Genomic DNA, 16004 nt, shown 5'->3' with positions numbered 1-16004 from the left:
CTAGAAGTTATTTTATGCTTTAAAAGTTGTAGCTGATGGTCTAGAAATTTAATTAATGAGCAAGTGTTATAATGCTTAGGGGGTATTATAGTAGATATTATGGAAACTTTTCTTAGAAATTACTTTTATTGTATACTTAAAGTAGCTTTGCCTAGTAAGAAAGTACCTATTCCTTTGAAAGGAACTTTCTAAAATAACTTTTATGGCTTCATATTTTTTTTTTTATAAAAGTGATAGACTTCCCTGAATGATATTTATCAAAAACAACATCAGGCGCCAGTAGAGGGCAGTAAAGAATAAGCAGAGACATAGAAGATACTTCATTACTTAGAAAATGCTGTTTCTCCCTCAGTAGTGAATGAGAATTCACACAGACTAATTTACCTTTATTTTTCACTAAAAAGATCCTGAATGTCCATTACATACATTTGACTACAAGAAATTGTAAAGAAACTAACACTGTATTTTTATTTTAAGTCCAAAAGTTTATAATCTGCTATATAGCAAATAAGAAATATTCAAATGTGTGAATGATATGAAAGAATAAATTCAAGAAAGTCATATAGGCACAAATGATATGTATATTGAGGCTCAACTTCTCATGAATTATTTCCACCGATGAAAATGGTTTCGCCCTAACTAGTTTGGCTCAGTGGATAGAGCATCAGCCTGCAGACGGGCGTGGGGGGGGGGGGTCCCAGGTTCGATTCCGGTCAGGGGCATGTGCCTTGGTTGCGGGCACATCCCCAGTGGGAGCTGTGCAGGAGGCAGCTGATCCATGTTTCTCTCTCACGATGTTTCTAACTCTCTATCTCTCTCCCTTCCTCTCTGTAAAAAATTAATAAAATATATTTTTTAAAAAATATTGATTTTTTTTCTAACTCTCTATCTCTCTCCCTTCCTCTCTGTAAAAAATTAATAAAATATATTTTTAAAAAAATATTGATTTTTTTACAGAGAGGAAAGGAGAGGGATAGAGAGTTAGAAACATCGATGAGAGAGAAACATTGATCAGCCGCCTCCTGCACACCCCCTCCTGGGGATGTGCCCGCCACCCAAGGTACAAGCCCCTGACGGGAATCGAACCTGGGGCCCTTCGGTCCGCAGGCCGACGCTCTATCCACTGAGCCAAACCGGCTTCGGCAATATATTTTTTTTAAAAGAAAATGGATTCTAGATAACCTGTATACATGGATTGCTATTAAGAAATCATAAAACATTCATTAAATTGTACTGATAATACTTTAATTTTGTATCCAAAAGTCTCCTTAGAATTTTGGTGTTTTTAGTTGTACTTTAATTCAGGAAAAAAGAGGCTCACTGTTAGATCTAAGAAATGAGTTCCCTAGATTCTAGCTCTGGTTCAACTACTTACTAACTCTAAGTTTAGACAAACTGCTAACTTCATCTCTGTACCCTGGTCACATCATCTGCTAAACGGTGAAATATCTCTTCTACCTACTTCATCAGGTAGTCGTGTAGGTAAACTGAGACAATGTGTTTTTTTAATTAGCATACACCAGCAACAAAAAAAGAAATGTGAGAAATTTTGTAAGGCAATGACATCATTTCTTAATGGAAAAAAAAGAAAACACACACACCAAAATAAAATAAAATAAAATAAAAACAGGGTACATTAACCTATAGATTGAGAGAGAAATGAAAGAGAAAGGCTTTTTGAGTCATATCAGTCAAAGACAATGTGTGGACTTTATTTGGATTTGAACAAACTGCAAAAATATTTATGAAACACCTGGGATTATTTAGAATACTAATTGGATATTTGATATTAATCAAGTGTTGTTTTGGGAAGGGGGATTGTATTTAGGTGTGTTCATGGTATTTACAAAATGATAATAATGTCTGGGATTTGCTTTAAAATAAGCCAATGACCAGGATGTGGGGAGATAAAGGAAAAAATAATCTAGGGGCTGGAGGTGGTTGTTAAATGAAACAAGAATGACTATATCTTGTTAGGCATTACAGCTGAATAATGGAGAAACAGGAACTGATTATACTCTTCTACTTTTTCTATTTGAAATTTTCCATAATAAAGTTTTTAAAGAACTAATTTCTTAAAACACACACACACACAAAATGTTGTCTAAGATATTAGTGAAATTTTATGTAGAACCCCAAATGACAAATTTATAATCATCTGTCAGAAAAATTTGTTTACGGAATTAGAAGAAGTAGGAAAATTACAGGAGAAAAAATGGAATTGGTTGGCACTGAGCAGGACTGTTTTGGAAGAGAATATGTGCAATTCATTTTCCTTTCATTACTCCCTCCCAGCTGGGAGCCTTGCAGCCATTTCACTATGTAGTGCCTATGTGATTGGCCCAAGCTACCAGAACGCTGGAAAATTATGACCCTGCTCCCTCACTCAGGTCAGGAGACTGAATTCTCAAACACAAAGAATTGACTAGAGATTGTCTAGTCAAAACTGAAGACTGGTAATACACTGAGGTCTCACTATCTTCTGAAAGGGCGATCGAACCGAATGTGCCTGGTGGGGTATATTATCTTCCTAGTGTGGCCTCTGCTGTTCCCAAGGCCATTCCTCTGAATCCATCAATCTCTCTCTGCAGCTCAACAGCTAAGTATTATTCTCTCAGTGTTGCTTCTATACAAAAACTTGTGTATATAAAAAAAACAGACTTTGTCCCTATAAACAGCTCTTTAAGAGAGTTTTGTGTACTGAGTAGCAGCCATCCCAGATGATTCTAAATAATATTACTCATTAAAAAAAAACATGTATTAAACCCCAGGTGCTATAGATATAATAGTAAGTAGTTGTGCAATGAATGCATGAAATGGACTCAAGTATTCTAGTCTGGAATTCATGTACACCCCCAAACCCTCGACTCCTTCCATGTTCCCATAATGTTTTCCATAGAGGCTGTACCATTTCACTTCCCCACCAACAGTGCACAAAGGGTTCCAATTTCTCTAAATCTTCACCAAACTTTGCTATTTTCTGTTTGATAGTAGGTATCTTTTTTAAAAAATATAGTTTTATTGATTTCAGAGAGGAAGGGAGAGAGAGAAACAGCAATGATGGGAATCATTGATTGGCTGCCTCCTGCACGCCCCCTACTGGGGATGGAGCCCGAAACCCCAGCATGTCCCCTGATGGGGAATTGGACCAGGAATTGAACTGTGATTTCCTGATTCATAGGTCAAGGCTCAACCACTGAGCCACAGCAGCCGAGCTGATAGTAGATATTGTAATGAATGTGAGGTGATGCCTTGTGGTTTTGAGTTGCACTTTTAGAGTACTGTAATTATTACTTTTTTTCATATCAAAATATTTTTTGAGAAGTTATCAAATTTATATTTTCAAACCTTGCTTCATAGTATTTTCCCATCTGAATGTCTTTTTCATCCTCTATCTCATCCTTTAAACCCAACTTTGCCTTCCTCTGTGAAGACTTTGCTGACCTCCTCACACTGATATTTGAATTTCTAAAAGTATCTCACTCTCTACCGTATAACTTAGTTTATATTAATAAAAAACAGAAGCTTTTATTTAGCCTTATATTATTCTCCAATTATGTCATGTGTTATCTACCAAAGTAGATTGTTAGATCTTTAAGAACAAAAGAAATTTCTTTTATTCTTATAACCTTTAAGAGATGCTGAAGTACTTTAGGGTGCTGAACACTTGGTAGTTGATTCATTTAGTTTGCATGACTTTCTGCCTGTGAAATTTGAGTTTACAGAGTAAACACTTTGACTTCATAAAACTGAATTATATATAGACTAGAGGCCCAGTGCACAAAATTCGTGCACTTGGGGGGAGGGGTTGTCCCTCAGCCTGGCCTGCACCCTCTCCAATCTGGGACCCCTCAGGGGATGTCCGACGGCCGGTTTAAACCGGCCGTCGGACATCCCTCTCGCAATCCAGGAACACTGGCTCCTAACCACTCACCTGCCTGCCTGCCTGCCTGCCTAATGCCCCTTATGCCCTCCCCTGCCAGCCTGGTCACCCCCAACTACCCTCCCCTGCCAGCCTGGTCACCCCAACTGTCCTCCCCTGCCGGCCTGGTTGCCCCTAACCCCCTGCCAGCCTGATCTCACCCCTAATGGCCTCTGCCTCGGCCTCCATTACCATGGCTTTGTCCGGCAGGAAGTCGGACGTCCAGAAGATGGCCAGTTGACCTGGTTAATTAGCATATTACCCTTTTATTAGTATAGATGTGTTAAAATCTGCTATATAATGTCAAAAGTAAAAGCCATTGTCTAATGAAGCATGTTTTCCCTTTCTTAAAATAAATTAAAATAGTAATAATTGTGCCTTGCAACACCAACAAACACCTTAGTTGTTTAATATATATATATATATATTTTGTCTTTATTCTCTATCTTACTTCTTCCAAATAACCATATTCCTTTCTCCTCTACTAGCTTTACTTTCTTCCCTTGTGACTATCCTGGTATTTGACTTTTTTTCAAGTAAATATTTTTTAACATTCTTCATTTGGGATAAAATATACCATATAAATCCAATGAATAAATACCCCCACACAGATCTGCCCTACATGAAATGTGTTCCCTCAGCTGTTGGCCAATTCATCCATTATGGGATCAAGCCATAAAAAGTGAATCCAGGCAGTAATTCTCCAATTAAAGAAATTCTAGAGTCTAGTTATAGTCCTTCTGAATCATAACTACTTGGCAACAAAAGCTGGCATGCCTTGGTGTGAATAAGCCTTAACAGAAAAACTCCTTACCCAGCCTCAAGATGGACTGCTATTATCTAGTAGGTCTTATAATTTAAGGGAGAAATGCATTCAGGTGGCCATTTATACGCAGTATTTTTAAATACCATTTTGGCCAAATTACTATCAAAAGAGTGCTGTCAAGTGAAAATTTTAAAAGCCAGTAATGTCTTGAACTTTAAAAGCTCAGCCCAGCAAGAAGTCAATGTGTGTCCTGACACTATGCTGGGGGAAATAGATTTGTCCATGATGATTAGCAGATCATTAGCTGTTAGCAGAATGTTGGCCAAACCTGCTTCAATTCTATGTCTCATCTTCAAGATACTCTTCAAACTGGCCTCCTCCATGAAATTTCCCTTGACAAATGAAATGTGGCTTCACCAATGACTGCTTTATTCTACCTCTCATTTGTTTTCTGACTAATAAATCCAGCATCCAGGCATTCAAATTGTATGTTTCAAGAGGCTAAAATGTAATGTGGATAAGACACCTCAAAAATCAGGAAGCTAGTAATTATAATATTTAAAGAGGTTTCTAGTTAGAATATTTAGTATCATGTTTTAATTAATTGCAAAATGGGTATAAAATAGATATTTAAAAGTCAAAATGTATCTCACATTTCAACTATGGGAGTTAAAAGTGTTTGTAAATTGTGCATTTAACAAAGTGTTGAAGATATGAATTTTAAATTAAACTCTAAACAATATTCTAGAGAGTCAGAAAATTTAATTCTAACCATTCACCTTGTAAATTTAGGCTTGTTTATCTGTCTGTTGCCCGGCCCTAAACTACCTGAACCTTGAAGACTAGGACTGTGTCTTATTCACTTTTCAATATGTATTTGGAGAACAAATGAGTAAAATTTAAAATTATGTTCACAAGTCCATTTATAAGAAATCCGCACAAATGTATATAAACTACCAATAAACAATTATTCTTTAAACTTTATGCTGTAATCTTTTACAGTTTTCATTAGAATTAAATGCATCAGCTACAGTATATGTTTTATTGAATTAACCAAGATTACACTAGTGTGGCTTTGGCCAGGTAGCTCAGTTGCTTAGAGCATCGTCCCAATACACCAAGGTTGTGTGTTTGATCCCCAGTCAGGACACATATAAGAATCAACCAGCCCTAACCGGTTTGGCTCAGTGGATAGAGCGTCAGCCTGCGGACTGAAGGGTCCCAGGTTCGATTCCGGTCAAGGGCATGTACCTTGGTTGCGGGCACATCCCCAGTAGAGGGTGTGCAGGAGGCAGCTGATCAATGTTTCTCTCTCATCAATGTTTCTAACTCTCTATCCCTCTCCCTTCCTCTCTGTAAAAAATCAATAAAATATATTTTAAAAAAAAGAATCAACCAATGAATGCATAAATAATTGGAACAATAATCTCTCTCCCTCTCTCCCTCCCTCCCAACCTCCCTTTCTCCCCTTTCTCTCCCCCCCCCCAAAAAGATTAATTTAAAGAGATTACATTAGCACAGTTGTTTATCTTTGTAAGGGGGTTTTGAACAGGATAATATTTTATAATCCAAAAATAAAGTAAAAGACATATTCAATTTCTTTTTTCCCTCAAAGCTTTTCATTAGTGTGTTACCAACCCTAATAGGATTGATTGATTTCTTTTATAGCTTCCTGTTTGGTCCCTCAAGTTAATGTCCAAAAAGTCCCATTTAATGGATTTATTGTTTCAACTGTCTCATTTTTTGAAAGAACAACTCATTGCATTCCACAAATTCACAGTCCATCTTAAAATGCATGCCGGTCTTCTTTTCTTGGAATTCCATATCATTCAACAAAAATTTATCGAGCACTTCACACAGGGTACTAGGGCTTTGTTCTGGTTATTTAAAGATGGTAAATTCACTCCTCGACCTCATGAAGATTTTATTCTAGCAAGGGAGAGATAGATAATACACACACCATACGTAAACGTTATGGTATGTTAGAAGCGAATATGTCCGGAATTTTTTTAAAAGTTAGAACAGGGTCAGAGAGACTAGGAGAGTACAGAGCAGAAACAGAAGGGTTGCAGTATTGAAAGCGGTGGGAAAGGGTAGGTCAATGTAAGGACTTTAACTTTTTTTAAAATTATTATTTATTTGAGGCGCGGGAGGGAGAGAGAGGGAGAGAGAGAGATGAAAGAAACATCAAACAGTTGCCTTCGGAACAGCCCCTGACTGGGGATCGAACCTGAAACCTGGATATGTCCCCTGAACAGAAATTGAACCTGCCATCTTTTGGTATATGAGACAACGCTCCAACCAACTGAGCCACACCAGCCAGGGCAAAACTTTAACTTATTTTCAAAATATATTTTTTACTTACTTCAGAGAGGAAGGGAGGGGGAGAGAGAGATAGAAACATCAATGATGAGAATCATTGATCAGCTGCTTCCGGCATGCCCCACACTGGGGATCGAGCCCACAACCAGCAACCCAGGCATGTGCCCTGACCGGGAATTGAACCGTGACCTCCTTCCTGGTCCATAGGTCGACCCTCAGCCACTGAGCCATGCCAGATTGGCAGGACTTTAACTTTTAATTTAAGTGAAATTGTCCAATTCTGGAACCCAAAAGAAGATCCTAAAATCTTCCACACACACACACCACAAGTTACCTACAGAAGAACAAGAATCAGACTATAATTGGAACTATGGATATACTGGGAAAATGTGTAGGAAAGCATTCCAAGTCCTGAGGGGAAAATATTTGCAACCTAGAATCCTATACATATCTACCCAGACACAAATAGACAGAAAATAAAAATAGTCTTTCTTAGATGGTTAGTTGATGGTATGCCTCCACTAAATGGGGGCATACACAAAATGCATGAGATCCAGGAAACAATGACTCCAACCCAAGAGAACAATGAAGCAAATCATAGGACAACTGCTGTGCAGAGGACTAACAATGACCTGTGTCACATTGTAGTTAGAGAGCGAGGCCCTGGGAGAGCAGTCTCTGAGGAAGGAGGAGGCCGTAGGGCATATCCATGTTTGTGGTCTTGGAAAAACCTTTGAGTGTATAAGAAACTTTTGGTGGGGTATAGAAATGCAGAATGCAATCAGACTCTGTAATCATAGCATTAAACCCACAGAGTAAGAAATATAATTTTAGCCTACTCTTTGGCTTTTCAGTGAGCTATGTTTTTTCTAAAATATAGAAATAAATTTGTCATTAAAAAATGCAAATACTATTGATTTTCAGCTAACCAACATGAAAATAAGTATATTTTTGCAAAAAAAAAAACATACACAAAGAACACTGTAAGAAGGGTAAATGAAAATTTAATGAAATTGGAGATCTACAAGGATATGGTAGAAGGGATAGAACAGAGGAGGCCGGGCAACTCTGCGGCTTCAGTGCTTGCCTCAACTCCAAATTCAAATCCTGGCCTTCAGCAGGTGGAACCCGGCTCGCAGCGTCTGGAGCTGAGGGGATCCCCGAGTTGGTCTTGGGATCCGGAGGTGAGGGTGTCATGGGGGCCAGCTCCAAAACTGAGTTACGCAGTATGACAAATTGTCAGTCTAACCATCCAAGTAATGAAGGTGATGCCATCAAAGTTTTTGTGCGAATTTCATCCACCTACAGAGGGTTCTGGATCAGCTGATGGAGAGCAAAACTTATGCTTGTGTTCTCTCCTCGACAACTCTCCAGCTGCGCTCCAACAGGGAGCCCAAGACCTTCACTTTTGATCATGTTGCCGGCATGGACACCACTCAGGAGTCTGTGTTCTCAACTGAGGCCAAAGGCATTGTGGAATCTTGCATGGGCGGGTGTAATGGCACCATCTTTGCATATGGACAGACTGGCTCAGAGAAAACATATACTATGATGGGACCATCTGAATATGATCATTTTTCTCATAACCTGAGAGGAGTAATCCCACCAAATTTTGAATATTTGTGTTTCTTAATTGATCTTGAAAAAGATAAGGCTGGAGCAGGAAAGAGCTTCCTTTGTAAGTGTTCCTTTATTGAAATCTACAATGAGCAGATCTATGACCTACTGGACTCTGCATCAGCTGGACTGTACATAAGGGAGTATATCAAGAAGGAAGTCTGTTGGTGGAGCAGATGGTGACCTCAGCGGCTGGAGCCTATCGGGTGTTGTATGGAGGACAGAGAAACAGGCATGTGGCATCGAGTTCAATGAACACAGAATCCTCAGTCATCTCATACATTCTTTGCCATTACAGTAGAATCAATGAAGAAAAGCAATGAGACTATGAGTATACAAACCTCCCTACTCAATCTGGTGGACTTAGCAGGATCTCAAGGCAGAGAGACACCCATGCAGGAGGGATGAGGTTGAAGGAATCAGGTAATATAAATTGACCATTGAGCTTCTTGGGCCAAGTGATTACCACCCTTGTCAATGTGGGAAACAGAGACATATTTGCTACAGAGACTCCAAGCTCACCTTCTTACTCCGGGAATTCCTTGGAGGTAATGCCAGAACAGCCATAGTTGCAAATGTTCATCCTGGATCCAGGTGTTTTGGGGAAACCCTAGCAATGCTAAATTTTCCTCAAAGGGCCAAGCTGATTAAAAATAAGGCAGAGGACACCCAAGTCAATGTGAGCCAGCTCCACGTTGAAGTGAAGAGGCTCACAGAACACCTGGCCCAGCTCCCTTCAGGGCAGATACTACCAGAAAGCTTTCTGACCGGAGAGAAAGATGAGACTGCTTACATGAAGTATTTCCAAGATTTCTATGAAAACTTATAAGAAGTAATGAAGTTTGAAATTGACCAACTTTTTTTTTTAATTTATTCTCACCTTTATCTTTTTTTTTTTAAATATATTTTATTGATTTTTTACAGAGAGGAAGGGAGAGGGATAGAGAGTTAGAAACATCGATGAGAGAGAAACATCGATTCAGCCGCCTCCTGCACGCCCCCCACTGTGGATGTGCCCGCAACCCAGGCACATGCCCCTGACCGGAATGGAACCCGGGACCCTTCAGTCCGCAGGCCGACGCTCTATCCGCTGAGACAAACCAGCTAGGGAAATTGACCAACTTTTTAAAAAAAAACTACAAAAGAGAAAATGAGGCTCTGAAACCTGGTCTGAATAATTTGATGGAGCTTTTTGAAGCAGAAAAAGAACACAATAACAAATTATTAATATAATTTGAAGAGGATAAAGAAAACAATCCTAAAGAAATCTTAGACATTCTTGAGTCTGTGTGCCAAGAAAAAGCGAAAGAGATGGCCAAGTGTGAGCTGCCGATGGCAAAAGTACAGAAACTGGAAGAGAGTTTGTGTGCTACCGAAAAAGTCATCGGTCCTCTGGAGAAGTCTAGAGATGCTGACAAGGAAGTTGTAGCTGACCTCATGAGCCAGAGCCAGGAGCTGAGGGCATCAGTCCCTGAGAAACCATAGAGCTGAAGCAAGAGCTGAAGGACATCAACTGTAAATACAACTCTGCTTTGGTTGACAAAGAAGAGAGCAAAGTGTTAAGAAACAGGAAGTGGGTATTCTGGATCTGAAAGAAGCCCTTAGGCTAAGAATACTCACTGAAGACAGAGCGAGATATTCTGTGAGGACCTGGATCGTGCTCCTGAGCAGCTGAACATGCTCACGGAGGCCTTGAAGAAGCACTCGGGGCTCCTGCAGTCTGCCCAAGAGGAGCGGACCAGGAAGGAGGCCCTGATCCAGGAGCTTCAGCACAAGTTAAACCAAAAGAAAGAGGAGATATAACAGAAGAAGAATGAATATAACTTCAAAATGAGGCAGCTAGAACATGTGATGGGTTCTGCTGTGAGTATCCCCAGAACCCTAAAACACCGCCTCATTTCCAAACTCGATTGGCAAAACTCCTGGAAACACAAGAACAAGAGATAGAAGATGGCTGAGCCTCTAAGATTTCTTTGCAACACCTTGTAACAAAGCTAAATAAAGACAAAGAAATAAAAAAACGCTGAAATCCTCAGAATGACGAAGCAGTTGAGTGAGATGGAAAACCTATACCTGGAAGGTGAGCAGTTGAGAGAGAAAAACTGGCTTCTGCAAGGTCAGCTGGATGATATTAAAAGGCAAAAGGACAACAGTGAACAGAATCAGCCAGCAGCTGAAGAATAAAGAACTTATCAAAGAAAGACTGGCCGAAAATAACTTAGTTGAAGAAATGCTGAGAATGAAAGCAGACCTAGAAGAAGTCCAGAGCGCCCTGAAGAACAAAGAGACAGACCACCTTAGAATGACTGAGGAAGTTGAACGAACCAGAATGTTAGAGTCTAAAGCAGTGGTTCTCAACCTTCCTAATGCCGCGACCCTTTAATACAGTTCCTCATGTTGTGGTGACCCCCAATTTCATTGTTACAAATTGAACATAATTAAAGCATAGTGATTAATCACAAAAACAATATGTAATCATATATGTGTTTTCCAATGGTCTTAAGCAACCCCTGTGAAAGGGCCGTTCGACCCCCAAAGGGGTCGCGACCCACAGGTTGAGAACCGCTGGTCTAAAGCATTCCAAGAAAACGAACAGCTGAGATCAAAACTGGAAGAATTCTATAAAGAAAGGGAGAGAACACTCCAGGAGGTGGAAATGTAAAGGAAGCAGGTGGAGTGTCTCGCTGAGGAAAATGGCAAGTTGCGAGGGTCACCAGAACCCAAACCAGAAGATTCACTACGTGGTGTGGCTGGAGAACGTCCAGCTCGCCAAGGAGACAGAAAAGTTGCACCCTGAAAATATATTTTTAAAGAAAAGAAAAAGTGTTTCTGATGAGCATTCTGCACCTGTACATGTCAGTGACAGTCGGCAATCTGCTGTGTAGAGGGCACCGCCCTCTGCAGGGCTGTAGATCAGCTCTGAATGCTGGGAAACCCTTTGTCTCTTAAAAGAAAAAAAAAAAAAAGCCTGTCGCTGATGTTTATAATGGAGGCTGGCCGGGTCACGTTTTCCTGAGATACTACCCTGATCTCCCTGAGTTCTAGGTCAGACGCTCCCACAATAGTCAGTGCTCCCAAAACGTGCAGTGGGGGTCATGGCTGATTGTGCAGTGTCTGTAAAAGCAAACTTGTTCACATAGATCATCTTTGTATTCCTACTTGAAGTATTCTCATGCACATTATTATGACTGCAAACATGGCCATTTTTCAAAATGTAACAAATACTTTTCAAATAAACAGTACAATAAATTTTTAAAAAGAAGGGATAAAGGATATTATTGGAATAATCAATGAAACTGGAGTAAGAATCAGAGATTAGATAAAATATTGAATAATGTTAAGATTCCTGAATTTGATAGTTGCACTATGGTTAAGTAAAAAAATATTCAACTCGCACTTAGGAAATACATTTTCGAGTATTTAAGGGTAAAGATCCATGATATAAGTAAACTATTCTTTAATGGTTCAAAAATAATTATGTCTGTTTGTATCTGTAACTATATCTATATCTAGATAGATAGGTGATAGATAGATAGATAGATAGATAGATAGAGGATGATAAAGCAAATGTGGCAGAATATTACAAATGTGGCAGAATATTACGAATTGGTTCATCTGAGTAAAATATAAAAACAAAATTAAATTTCATGTTGTTGGAAAGGAGAAGTTTTTTTTTGTTAAGGTTCTTTATACTATTTTATTTTAAAGTTGTGTTTATATAGCTCTTTCCCATCTTGCAAAATGGCAGGTGAAAAGAAAACTGAGAAGCCAGATACTACAGAGAAGAAGCCTGAAGCCAGAAGGCTGATCCTGGTGGCAAGGGTAAGAAGGGTAAGAAGGGTAACTCAAGGCCAAGATGCCGAAGAAGGCAAGCTCTGCTGCAGCCGGAACCCCACCCTACTCCGAGGAGTTGGCAGATATTCCTGGTTGGCTATGTATTCCCAAAAGGCCATGCACATGAGGAAGGATTCAGCAGCTAAAACCAGGATTGAAAATAAAAGGAAAGAGAAAGTTCTTGCTACTGTCACAAAATCAGTTGGTGGCGACAAGAATGGTAGTATTGGAGTGATTAAACTTCAAAAAATCCCTAGATATTATTTTACTGAAGATGGGCCTCAAAAGCTGAAACCCTCCAGTCAGCATGTGAGGAAATCCAGGCCAGCATCACTCCCAGGACCATCCTGAGCATCCTCTCTTGGCGCCACAGAGGCAAGAGGGTGGTTTCCCCAAAGCTGCTGAGCAGTGGTTTGTTACTAGTGACTGGGTCTCTGTCCCTTAATCGAGTTCTTCCACGTAGAACACACCAGAAATTTGTCATCACCACCTCCACCAAAATTGATATCATTGTGTGACAATCCCCAAACATCTCACTGATGCTTAATTCAGGAAGAAGAGCTATGCAAGCCCAGACACCAGGACGGTGAGCTCTTCGACCGGAGAAAGAGGAACACAAGATTACAGAGCAGTGCATGGTTGACCAGAAAGCCGCGGACTCACACATTCTGCCCCAAATCAAAGCTGTACCTTAGCTCCAAGGCTACCTCTGCTCTGTTTGCTCTCACAAATGGGCTTTATCCTCACAGACTGGTACTCTACATTTCTTACAAAGAACCTAATTAAATAACTGATCTATTAAAAAAGTCATGTCTCTATATTTACTACTTTGGTTTTATTTTTAAGTTTGAAAATTGTAGGAGTCCTTTATTGAGATATTTTCAATCACCAAGGTAGGTATTTGGTTGCACCTGCTTTAAGAATTCCAGATTGCAATTCTCTGTGGGGAATTTTTTGCAATTCTCTATGGGAAATACTTTGATCTCCACAAAGTCATTTTGGTTCCAAATATTTTGAGGCTGGTCAACACCCCAAATTCTATTCTGTTGAATATGGTTCAGTACCAAGTGCGTGGCCCTCTGGTCACACAGTATCCTTGCATTTCCTCAACTTTCACAAGAAAATCCATCCTTCACCCAGCTCAGTTGGCTGATGAAGCTATAACTCCATCCTTACCAACAGCATAGAAGAGTGGCACTCAGGCCCTGGTCAGGAAATAACCTCAAACTCACTACCACTCAAAGTTTTACAAAAGCTCAATTGAGAGGAATAATAATTACAGACAGTGGCCTGTGGGATCTACAGTCCATTCTTCCCTCTAAATAGCCTAAAATGTTTTCCTAAATTAAGCCAGGCCAGCAGAGATCCACAGACCTGACCACATCTTCTGAAATCCCCACCCCTGCCCAATTGCCTTTTACTGAATTTGGCTTGGGTGTCGGTTATACATTATGACACAGTGAAGGATGTTGTAAGAAACAGCCTTATGAAAACCTGTCAGCCTGACTGGAGAATAGTGTCCACTTCATTACATAGTGGCTTCTTTGTGAGAATTTACAAGAGAATTTTCTTCCTGGTCTCCCAACCAGAAATAATTATGCTACTCTTGAGCAACTAGCTTGTTTTTTTATCTCCTAAACACTGTGAATCATGTAACTGATTGCTTTTTCCTTCTCGATTTTGTCTGCCAAAAATCTTAGAGGTAAATCTGTGGTCGGTCGCTAGCAGGACTGCAGGACCTTACAATTTCTACTTTGTGTGTTAACCTTATTTCCAGCTTCATTGTTGAATCAGGAAAGCATCATGGAGCCAGCGTGCCCAGTGTGAGCCCCAGAGCTGTACCACTTACTGCTTATATGGCCTCAGTCACTCCTCCAGGCCTCACTTACCTCCCTGTAGAATGGAGAGGATAGTAGTACTGATCCTGTGGGTTGTTGTCAGGACTAAATGAATTCACATATGCAAAGTGTTCAGAATAGTGCCTACCACCTAGCAAATGGTCTATGTTCAGGCATTTTTATTTTTATCTCACCTTTTCTACTCTCACTTTTCCTTTACATTGATTTCCTCTTCCACCATTTTTAATGTATTTTTTTCTTATTGCATGTATATAAATGTAAGCCATCTTAAATGTTTTCTGGAACAAAACTAGGTATAAACAAAAGCAAATCAGCACAAAAATTGCCAAAATATATGCAGCAATTGAGAATAAATTAGAAGTAACCAATATGATAATATTGATTTTTAGAAGAAATAAACTTACCTAACACCACAATATGGATTATCACCTAAATAAGCTTTAATCTAGCATTTTTCAGAATCTACTAGAAGTCTAATCATGCCCTGATTTTATCCTAATTACAATTTGTTTTGATGATGGGTTTCTGTGAGAAAAGGCTCCCCCTTTATGCCACATAATTGTTCCAAGACGGAAGACTACATGAAACTCTTAGTCAATAGACAAGCTCATAGGAAAGGGATTTCTCTGCTTTACCCTTGCTTATATGAAGGTCTGCACCTCCAAAGAACTATCCCTCTGGTTGCTCAGCTGAAAAGGCAAGGCCTCCCTTCCCTTCCCTGTGAGTGTGGAAACCATTCACTCAGGTAAAAGTCAGATGCCTGACAAAGAAAGATGGAGGACAGAAAAGGATGTTGTTTAAACATACTGCAAGGTTTTATTCCTGATATTAAATATATTTCAGGCGAAATGAAATCCTGTGGTTCATTTCTCTAAATTTAAACAGCACTACGCTTCTCTTCTCACCCACTTTTCTTCTCTCACTCTGTCTCTGATGATGGTTGTTCCCAGGTCTGGCCTTGGACTTAGGTCAGAAGTCATCAAAAGGATCCCTTGCTGTGCAAAAATACTTTCTTCAAATTATTAGTTGCTATAAGTTAGAGCTTTGTTCCTTTGGCCAGTGCACTTCACAATGTGGTTACAGTATGGTTTTTTCTATTATAATGAAAGTAACCCCCAGAACATGTCTTCTATTAAGCCTTTTCAACCATCTTGAGATGACTCTATTTTAACTGAAAGCAGGTTTTAATAAAGGAAAGAAGTTAGTCAACAAATATTTACTCAGCGCTGCTTTGGGCTCAATGGCATCACAAAGCTGACGGGGATCAGTGAACGGGTACTTGGAGAGGGTGGTTGGGGAAGGCCTCACAATAGGAGAACAGAGATGTAAAGGGACCCATGGTGAAGGGATGAATTATAACTAAGGTGAGGCCTGAAAGACACCCAGACAATGGAGAGAGGAGGGGTCCTAGAGTTACCTTTGTGGATTGCTGAACAGCAATCAAATCCTGAGTCCTAATCTTGGCTCTGTCCGCTCACTGCCCTGCTCCCTTCATCTTTCAGATGAAGGTAATAATGTTTGCCCTGTCTGAACCGTGGAGCTACTGATGTTTGAATTAATGGTTAGGGAATAAATTGAGCCCTACAGGCATGAAATATTAGGAAAGCACAAGGTTCAATTATGTTGTTTTCCCTGTATTTTTCTCCTGTTTCTTTTAGTTCTGGCTTGTTTTTGTTTATTTGTT

The 16004-nt window shown here is 39.7% G+C and overlaps 2 pseudogenes; both read left to right on the top strand.

Annotated features, from left to right (window-relative positions):
- Positions 1–8226: 8226 nt before the first annotated feature.
- On the top strand, positions 8227–11512 carry LOC102439282 (annotated as a pseudogene).
- Positions 11513–12368: 856 nt separating this feature from the next.
- Positions 12369–13247, top strand: LOC102438961 (annotated as a pseudogene).
- Positions 13248–16004: the final 2757 nt, after the last annotated feature.

The sequence above is a fragment of the Myotis lucifugus genome, unplaced genomic scaffold (assembly GCF_000147115.1).
Source record: "Myotis lucifugus unplaced genomic scaffold, Myoluc2.0 scaffold_5, whole genome shotgun sequence".
Lineage (NCBI taxonomy): Eukaryota > Metazoa > Chordata > Mammalia > Chiroptera > Vespertilionidae > Myotis > Myotis lucifugus.
The sequence above is the reverse complement of the archived record's forward strand: the minus strand, read 5'-3'. Positions and strand labels throughout refer to the sequence as shown.